Source organism: Anticarsia gemmatalis, chromosome 26 (assembly GCF_050436995.1).
Source record: "Anticarsia gemmatalis isolate Benzon Research Colony breed Stoneville strain chromosome 26, ilAntGemm2 primary, whole genome shotgun sequence".
Lineage (NCBI taxonomy): Eukaryota > Metazoa > Arthropoda > Insecta > Lepidoptera > Erebidae > Anticarsia > Anticarsia gemmatalis.
The window spans coordinates 4,618,850-4,628,993 of record NC_134770.1 but is presented as its reverse complement, the minus strand read 5'-3'; the positions used below and the strand labels follow the sequence as shown (position 1 = coordinate 4,628,993).

Genomic DNA, 10,144 nt, shown 5'->3' with positions numbered 1-10,144 from the left:
TTGTGGTACAATACGTGTGTTGTTTATTTTTAACGTAGTAATATTACGCCTGATTTTTAATAGTAAAGTTAAGTAGTAAAATAAGCAGTAGACTGGCTATTCTGCTAGTCTGCTAGTATGTTGAATAAAGAAAAATTAAGTTTAAAATATTTTGTAAGAAAAAAAAATACTTTAATTTGATACAAGTCATTATTCTTGTCTGTGAATCAGTTTCCAAAAATATTTTTGCAATAAATATAACATACCTTTTTTGCATGATAACGTTCTATATCTCAAAGTCTATTGGAAAACGATCCAGTCGTTTCAAAGGTAAGTCAAAGTAAAGTTGGTGTTTTGGTGATAAGTATTTTTGTAAGAATGTAAGTTTAAATCCTTAAACACAAACTTTAGTATAACTAGAAAAAAAGCGTTAACTGACAAAGTATCAATATTCCAACCCATTTTAGTAAAATATATTTCGTATCGAGGTCAGCTTTCACTGGAATAACTAGACGCAGTCGATTTCAAGTATTTACACGGTCTGACCTCCGCTAATGGAAAATGTATAACTTTGACATAGCTTCAGATTTTCAGGTTTCAAATAATTGATATTTTCTTTCAGCTTTTTTTTTATAATTAAGTTTTCCTGAAAGATAAAACAAGTTTGTGAAATATTTTTTATACACACAGTTCGGTTACTGTCTAACATTCTCAAAATTTTCACTCACTCAAACGACAGTCGGAACAGTTTCTATTAAGCCTCCAAACTACAGCTTCATTGCTTATCCTCAAAAATAAGAACAAATTCTACCAAAGTAATTAAATGGGATTACAGTACACCCATACAATAATTTTATCGGCGAGAAAAGTTGTTGTCTGGCATTAGCGCATAGACGCAATAAAAATAAAATATAAATATTCATTATTATGAACTAGATATAAAACAAAAATCTAGATAATACTCTTCATAATCATAAAAAGTATATTTTTGTAATACATTTTGTAATATACTCTTACAACACCATCAAACAGTATTTTCACACCTTACCAAACAAACGTAAACACCGCATCCCATAAAGCAACCTTTTAAATAATAATACGACCACTTAACCCTTTCCCATTGAAAACAAACGTAGAACAGTCTACAATCATCCGAAAACAGAGCGATGTCAAATAATTTATGAACAAGGTATTGCATTGGCCATTGTGAGGCGGTAAACCCAGTGCGGTGTCAACTAGGCGGTCGACCAGACGTACATTCTCGGTCGATGTTTCGCGCCAACGGGTTTCGCGCATTAAACAAGACGATTAAAAACTTTTTCGTGAATGTGTGTTATTAAAAATAATAGAGTGTGACTTTTTTTTTATTTGATTATAGAACTGTGAATTTTTGACAGTTTGTTGTTTTTAATTTGAAACGGATTTTTTTTGTGTGAGGATTGTTAGTGGCCAGTGTTTTTTTTACGGAGGATTGACAGTGTTTTGGATTTTGTGTGATTTTGTGGCTGTATATAAATTTAATAAGTCATAAAGGTAAGTTTAGAAATAATTCATAGCAATCAAATGTTGAAATAATAAATTACGTAATTTCAGCTGATAATTTTCACGTTTGATATATTAATCAAAGTGTGTGTATAAATCTTAAAAGTAAAGGCTACCAAGAAAAATATATTTAAAAATAAGTTAAAGCAATGTTAAAACTTTATTCGTAGCTATAAAATTGTTTTGATGTCTGTAACAGTATTAAAATATTTTTTTATTGAAATATAGAGAAGATTCAGAAGCTTAGAAATACGTTTTATTACTGCAGTGTGCAATATATATTCTTAAAATATAAGGGTGTTTGACACACCCTTATATTTTAAGAATATATATTTTTGAATGTATATTCGATGAGATCACAAAAAGTTTGTATGTCAAAACTTATCTTACCTACCTGACAGTCCACAAAAAATACAAAAACACAATCAAAAATGTTTATCAATGGATTCTGAAATTGGATTAAAAGTCGCATCAGTGCCTAAAACAAACCCGCCATACGGTTTTAATAAAAAAGACATTATAAAGTAGTCGGGTGTCCAAAAAACATAAGACATAAGAATCGAGATGAATATAACAACACTAACTTACATATGAAAAAACAAAATACAAACAAAATTGACCCTTATCCCTTTGAGATACGGATCAAACCAAACTTTTACAACTGCAACACAAATTTTGTTATTTTTGTACTTCGAATGCATTTGAAACACGAATGTTTCGATCTAATTTGAATTTTTAGTAGTTGCAATAAGGTCGATATTGATCTTTGGTAGTTGTAGTATAAATTTGGTTTTATTTTTATCATAAACAGGTTTGATACTTACTCGTTAGGGATCGTAATTAGGGCAGGTGTTCACCGGCGGTGTAACTTTTTGTTGTGTTTAGTCGATTTTTTCTCGTTTCGAACTGTGGTTGGGATGAAATGATATTTGTAGAATGCTTTTTATTCTCTTGCTACCAGTTTTGCTTATTTCCAAGAATCGCTGTATTTACGTTTAGTGGTCCGTAAAATATTTTTTGTAAAATTGCAACTCTTTCGCGTTAGATTAAAATTTATTGAAATATAGCTGTGGTCTATAACAGTAATGTGAGGGAGTTAGAGAAAAATTACTCAAATTATAACAAAGTGATTTTTTTGTACAATTTTCCTTATTGTATTTGGCTATTACTGATCAATTATTATTATTTTTCAGTCATTTTTGGTAACGTTTTTTAAGGTCCAATGCCTAATTCCTGCTTCAAGTGTTTGATCAGAAATAGAATAATCCCAATAGCAGCCAGAAATTTAGCAACGTTGGTACCCAGACAGTAAAAGAAAAGAGATTCTTCTTTTACATAGGATAAAAATTGTAATCAGCCAAGCGTGTGTTTATTTCATACACCTCTATCTACACCATCAGGTAACTAGCGTAGTATTATAAAACTTGAAACTGCGAGTAAGATAAAAATGTTTCTCTCCGGTTGTTACTAAGTAGTTAAATTAATTTACAATGCAAAGTAATGCAGTTCTCAACAAGTTTTTACGAAGAACTTACTAACTTGATTTAAAATACTACAATATGCTTTATGGCGAAAGGCTTGGGCTTTTTCTATGTTTTATTTTTGCTATTTCAATACAATTTATAGGACTACTATGATAATGTATAAGGCTCTACAAATCTAATCTAACGTTGCTGTCAGAAAGAAGTTGTCTCAAAGGCTCGTGTGGGTTTAAATCAGTAGCCGTTTCGGAGGCAAGCTGAAACAGACAGACAGTCAAAAGGTTACTAAATACTACATGTGAGTGTCGTGCTTATTAATATTTTGTTTACATAGGCTCGATATATGTAGAAATGTCATAGTGCCTATTTATCTTTTACATTCTGGTGACGTTTAGCCATTCATCGTATTTACATCAAAAGAAATAATTATTTCGTTGCGCAATCAGGTAAAAGCAGTTATTACATTTTTGACAAATTTTACTAAAAATCACAATGTTAATACACTATTTAATATGAAAACTTAACATCTACTAAACAAACAAGAAAACATACCATACTTGTGCAAACATCCATGTTTTTCCAGACAACAATTTTATGATTGAAATTTTAAAAGTTTGCCCCTGAGATAGACGTTGGCTGCTAATAGCGCGAATAACATTGCTTCATATTACATGACTCTTATTATTCTAAGCTTATTTCAAGCATTTTGAGGTTATAATTCTGGTCTATTGGGTCTTTTTAGAACTTCGGTAAGGGCTCTAATTTACCGAATGACTAACGTTGCTTGGCATTGTTTCTATTTCAAATTGCATTCGTTCTAAAAAATAATTTGTGCAGACAAGATGGCAATCGAAAAATTACCAGGACGAAAGGAAAGAATTGGATGCGAGATAAGTTGTTTCGAAATCATATTCGAATAAATAAAAATCGGATTTAATTTGTAAATTGTTTTATTTACGAGGTGAAATCTGTGCTTACGTGTTAAAAATAACGATAGTAGTTTTTAGTTTTAAAAAATACGAATATGTAAAATTGTCATGACTTCAACTCTAGTACAAAAGTATTATTTGTGTAAACTTCAAATACTCTTTTATCTATCACTTGACAAACAAAGCAACTTTACTCACGTGATAAATATTAGCTGTACTCGTATTTAAAAATAACTACAATGATGTATTAGTATAGGTAAAATGAGCTCCCGGTAATGACTAAATTGTCTAGCCATTATGGCACCTCAAGAATTAAAGGAAGCCGTAGAAGGGTTCACGTCGTAACATCTCCTTAGTAACTCTAGTGCTGCAGGCAATCAGGTGTATAGTATTTACATACCTGTAGTTTTTCACCTTTTAAGTTATTTGTATCTATACTAATATTATAAAGCTGAAGAGTTTGTTTGTTTGATTGTTAGTTTGTTTGTTTGAACGCGCTAAGCTCAGGAACTACTGGTCCTATTTGACAAATCCTTCACTGTTAGATAGCCCATTTATCGGGGAAGGCTATAATATATCATCACGCTACGACCAATAGGAGTAGAATACCAGTAAAAAATATTACAAAAACGGGGAAGATTTTGACTCATTCTCTTATGTGACGCAAGCGAAGTTGCGCGGGTCAGCTAGTAAAGTATAAAAAGGAAAAATATTTACGGCTTTCAATCATTTATTAAAAGTGCAGGCTTCTGCTAAACATTTGTTCCTTTTTTAACCCGTTATTATCCCACTGCTGGACAAGAGTCTTCCGTACGAAGTCCTAGTTAGGCCTTAAGTCTACCACGCTGACAAAAAATAATACATTTTGTTCCAACATATTTTTTAAACCGCCAAATAGGTATTGCAAGACGGCTTAGTCCATAATTTCCCTTTTGTGGACCTAAAGCCGGAACCACAAAAATACTATTTTAATACCCATCACGGATGTTAAAACAAAATACTACGTAAACAATCAAACGGATTTATATTACGATCTTCGACATAATATTAATAACTTTTCCAAAAACGTCCACATTTCTTACCTATATACCATCCAATAGAAATAAACTACCAGTATAAGTAGACCTCTGGGAGACTTCAAACTCTTTGTAAATTGAATTATTTTTATGAATCATTAAGTATCAAGTTAGATTGGTCGAGGACAGTTCTATTATCATTTCAACTACTTGTAGAAACAACTTTTGATAATGCGTAGGTGTACTTTATAGTAGTAATACTTTATCACTTTTGAAATATCAACCTTATCTTTACTTCTTAGGGTCTAAAATCCTCTGTGTGGTTTATCCAGGTAAGTAGTATTAAGAAACTACACGTTATGAGACGTTTAACGGTCGCTTTCAAACATCATTTTTGAGAAGATATTGTTCGTTTAATAAAAGTTCGGTTGACGACCAATATCCCAGTCATTTGAAAAGCGATAAAGATAAATAAACCAATGTGTGCTACCTTTATTATATTTTGTATTGGTTATGATAGTAAATATTAGTAAATAGTCGTATTTAAACCATAACTGTCTTACTGCTGAATACTCGTATCATCCCAAAATGAGAGTAAACATGCCATAGACCGACAATTTCACGAATAAGGTAAGTTAGTAGTACTGACACCATTTCAAAAGTCGTTGAAAAACGTATAGCATAAAACTACATAATAATAATATCACGCCTAATATACTCCAAGTGGTAGGCAGAGGTGTATGAATATACACCCACCTTTCGCCATTAACAATCTTAGTCCCGTGTTATAGGAGGCACGCCTGTTGCCATACTTTGGGTACATTACTAAACTCCTGGCTAAAGTTAAAACATGTTCTAATTCTGATATAAATAAACCAATAGCACTTTGCCCGACCTATGTATTGAATTTTAAGTCTAGGAACTGTAGTCACATACGTTACTGACCACGCCATAGCAGTAGTCAAAGCAGACGCACGTAGCATAGAGGTAGTCAAAGCCCGAATGAGTCCAACTATGGTAACAAATAAAGTGAATTATTAGTAGACACTGACATCTTTCCAAAATCTGTTTGCAAATTGACCATATAGCTCTATAACCGGTTAATTTATGACTCCTTTAAGATATTATTCATATTGCACATAAACATAATAATAATACATTGAGTGCATATTTTGAGTTTGAGCCTCGTTTTGAGGTAACTGCGTGGGTAGCCAATGGGCATACTAGTTAAATACATATTCTATGTAGAATATTGCAATCACCAGTGGCATATTTATTGCAGTTTACCTTATTTGGGAATATCCAAAGCTTGCTCAACAAAATTGCGTAAAATTATATAGAAAATAATGTCTTACAAGCCAATACTGCTGTACAGAATATTTTTTTATAGTGTAAGTAAATAGGATGGATAATTGAAACAACTATTCTGAGGTCAGCTTTACGGGCTCTTAGAGGCACGAAAGCCTATAAACTCAAATTCCTAGCTCGGGGCAATAGTTGATTTTTTTAAAGAAATTCTTACTCTGCAACAACTTTTGTATCCCGACCCGAGTTTCAAACCCGAGAACTCTTCAAGATAGCAGCGTATACTCCCGACTTCGACTTATTCGAAAAAGGCAGTCGAGCTCTATACCTACATACAAACAAAAACCCAGACATCCGAAATTGAACCCATGACCTCCATGACTAATATATTCCGAAAACAAATCAGTCGGCTTAATGCATATCACAATTAAAACAGACTGGACAATTAGAGAGACGACCGGGGACTGTACATTTCGGTCGGTTCACGACAGGCTAATGAAAAACTGTCCCACAGGATATACTGACGGTTTTATATTCAATTTTGTTATACAAAAGTCTGGTACAGATATTTTTTTTTGTACTGTGTTTCCCATGGAATATGTAGAATATCATATTGCCTTTTTTACCTGGAAAAGATACATGATATTTTATACCTTTGTCAATGGTAAATATGATTTATTACTCAAAACTGACTCAACTACTATTTTTCAGCTTTAATATGAGGATTTTTAATAGTTTCATTTCGACTTTGAGGATCGTGACTTGGTAACGAAACTCTCGGACAATTTTCTTATTCTCAAGATTTATGGTTTAATTTTTGCTCAAGGACTTAGAGTTCTATAGGCGCCTATTTACTGTAAATTCATCTATACTACTAAAATGATAACAGTTAAAACTCTTCTGCTATCTTTTTCAAAATTTTCCCTTTTCCTTATCGTGTCTAGATGACCTTACTCTCATAATGTCCTTTTTTGACCATTAATTCTCTCAAAATAGGGAATACACATTTTGCATTGTAACATCTTGTGTTACATTTAATATCAAACTTTTAACAGTCAACATATTGCTATTTCAACTCTTTTTGCTCGTCCCCCATAAATCAAGGCACCATCTATCATAAGCACACAAATCAAGCATAAAAACTTCGACCACACGTATTCCTATTACCGACACGCCACAGGAAACGGTGGCACAGAGAAAGTTCGTTAATTGGTGCTCCTACCTCAGCTACAAACGTTATTGGTGCACTTACCTTACAGATGTCAAATGAATCGTTTAGGATACATTTACACGGCAAATGGAGGTTTTTTTGACTAACGGTTCGTTTTTGTGTGAGGATGACAGCTTGAAGTCTCGACGGCTGCAATTTTGCATGTATTTTGTTTCATCAATACCTCGATTGCCGCAATTTAGGTTTGCTTAGCACGTATCGACCAAATCGTCAAATGCTCTGTCTCCTTATCAAGATCTGCGTGACGCACAGTTTAAAATGATGGTGATATAAGGAAGACGTCTTGAATCAGGCTTATGTCCTGAAGAAAACCAGCTATAGTTTACGTTTTACTAGGGACGGTGCTCAAGTAACTTAACAGTTACGAAATATCTATAATCTGTATGAATATAGAATTTAGAAATTCAAGATTTTAGAAAAAGGTCAATAATCAGCTTCCATCAATGCTTCATTTGACAATGGGTTGACTATTTATCACAGAAAAAAAATTACACTAAATCCTCAGTTTAAAATTGTGAACACACCTTTGAGTACCAGTTATAGACTGTCACACGTCAACTGTAAAAAAACATCTGACAGACACATCGTGTCATCTCTTTTACTTCAACTGTAAATGAAAGAGACAACAAGTGTTTTTGTCTTCCAGATTGTGAAACAGGTACTAAATGAAGTGAATAGTTTGTCACGAATGATACACCTTGTAATAAGTGTTAATGTATTTAGTGTCTATTGTAGGTGTCATTGACCTTTGTGACAATTTATTTATTGGTACAAAGGAGAGGTTTAATGAATACTGCACGATTTGGATGCAGAAAGATGTTGAAAAGAAACTGGCAAGATTTTTTTGAAGGAGTTCTTTAAAAAATGTAGTTTTATTTAGCTGCGTGTGTAATGTTTAAGAGGTGTCATCGACGTGTGATATGTCGGCAAAATATGTTAAATTTGGCAAAGAACCTTAAAAAAATTAAACCTGCTAAATAGGCAAAATTTTTAATATCTTAGAAATTAATGGATTGTGAAGGAAATTAAAATTAACGGTTTGCCAAATTTTAGTATCAATACATGGTTTATTTTTCTAAGCTCTTTCAACTTTCAACCTACCTACTACCCGTCATTTCTTTGAAAACCTAAGAAGAATATTTCAGTAAGTTTCGGATGCTTACTGAAAATTTCTACCCGTATGATATAGGAGAACAGGAAAGTCCAATAGTCCATATTTTTCAACAAAACTGCGTGTGGTCATTAAACTAATCGCTTAATAAGAGTCGGTTCATCAAATTGTTTGTGTCATAGTAATATGAGTGTGGTATGAGTATGCAGGAACACACAATTAAGCATTGTTAGTGATGCATGCCGAATGTACTGCTTAAATTACATCCTTGTCCCTTTGAGATGAGGGTGATTAACTGGTGGAATTTTTTGGTATAGTACAAATATGATGTATAATTATTTAGACCTTTAGAAGTAAATGATTGTGTCCCATTTCTACAATGCCTGTCGAGGAGTTAAGATGTAATGTGTTAAATAGATTCTGCTTGCTGGGAGTCAGAATAACCTTCCGCTAACCTCGGACGGGAATACGGTAGACATAGCATTTCTACCGAGGCCAAAAAAAGGGTCTTCTACAACCACAGAAACAACGGCCTCTAAATATTTGTGGATTATACAAATTTGTAGTTGCTACCTACCAGTGTGTTCTAGAAGTGTGTTGTGAAACAGGGAAGATAATAAGTACGTAAACCTGTCCAAAAACCTGCCTAAAACCTGCCTGGCGATTTTGTGCTTTAATAAATGTGCCAGGCAAGTTTCTCAATACCATTTACTGTACTGTACTGTAGCTACGAATCTGCATCGACTGACCTATCAGCACGTACTTGATTGTCAACGGTGAAGTCCTAACATTAAAATTCCCCTCAATGCTAAAATATTGAATAGTACATGTAACTTAGCATTTAGTACGAGTGCGATTGACAGCGGCTTCAAAACTAAAGTTTCCAGACTAAGATATTGAATAAATTATTTCTACCACTGAGGTCCAAAAGTCAGGTTGAAGGGGCAGGTTTCAGACCCTAAGTCTTGTAAGACTCTAACTGAACTTAATTTATAGTTCGATACAATTTTAAACTTTATTTTGGTTTAAATCATACATGTGACTTAAGGATGGTTTAAATTTTGAACTGCATAAAGATAACATTTTGAACACATTTACAGAAAAAAATACTTTGCACGAAAACTTTCTAAACAAATTAAAACTTTGAAATGCAATTTTTCAGATATATTATGGCTGACTGAAACTACATTAGAACGCACATATCGAAATAAAAGAAAACGAAATCAAGACTGATCGGATTTTGCTGAAAAATCTCAAGGAAATTTGAAAACCTTCAGTGTAGTACAAATAGGTACTTAAAGAAACCGCAATATATTTCCAGTCCCGCTTATTTAAGACTTATTTTGATTTCAGGCTTTTGACCTACCAGGTCATCTTCCAAAAGTCCTTGATCAGTCTTCAATAAACTTTTAAGTGCTCTTTGATCAACCTAATCAGATTAAGGCTCGATACAATACAAATGGAAGCCTCTAAAACGTCCAAATCTTATAAGTATTACAGATGTCGTAGAAATTTTGATTGACAATCCCTCAGAAAGTGTATTGGAAATC

General features: G+C 33.0%; 1 protein-coding gene across 1 annotated transcript in view; it reads left to right on the top strand.

Moving 5' to 3' along the window:
* Positions 1-1,207: 1,207 nt before the first annotated feature.
* Positions 1,208-10,144, top strand: part of LOC142984169 (irregular chiasm C-roughest protein-like) — an 89,573-nt gene continuing 80,636 nt past the window's right edge. Inside the window, exon 1 of the mRNA XM_076131590.1 lies at positions 1,208-1,512. The gene's annotated coding sequence lies outside the window, so the exon portion shown is untranslated. The remainder of the gene's footprint in view (positions 1,513-10,144) is intronic.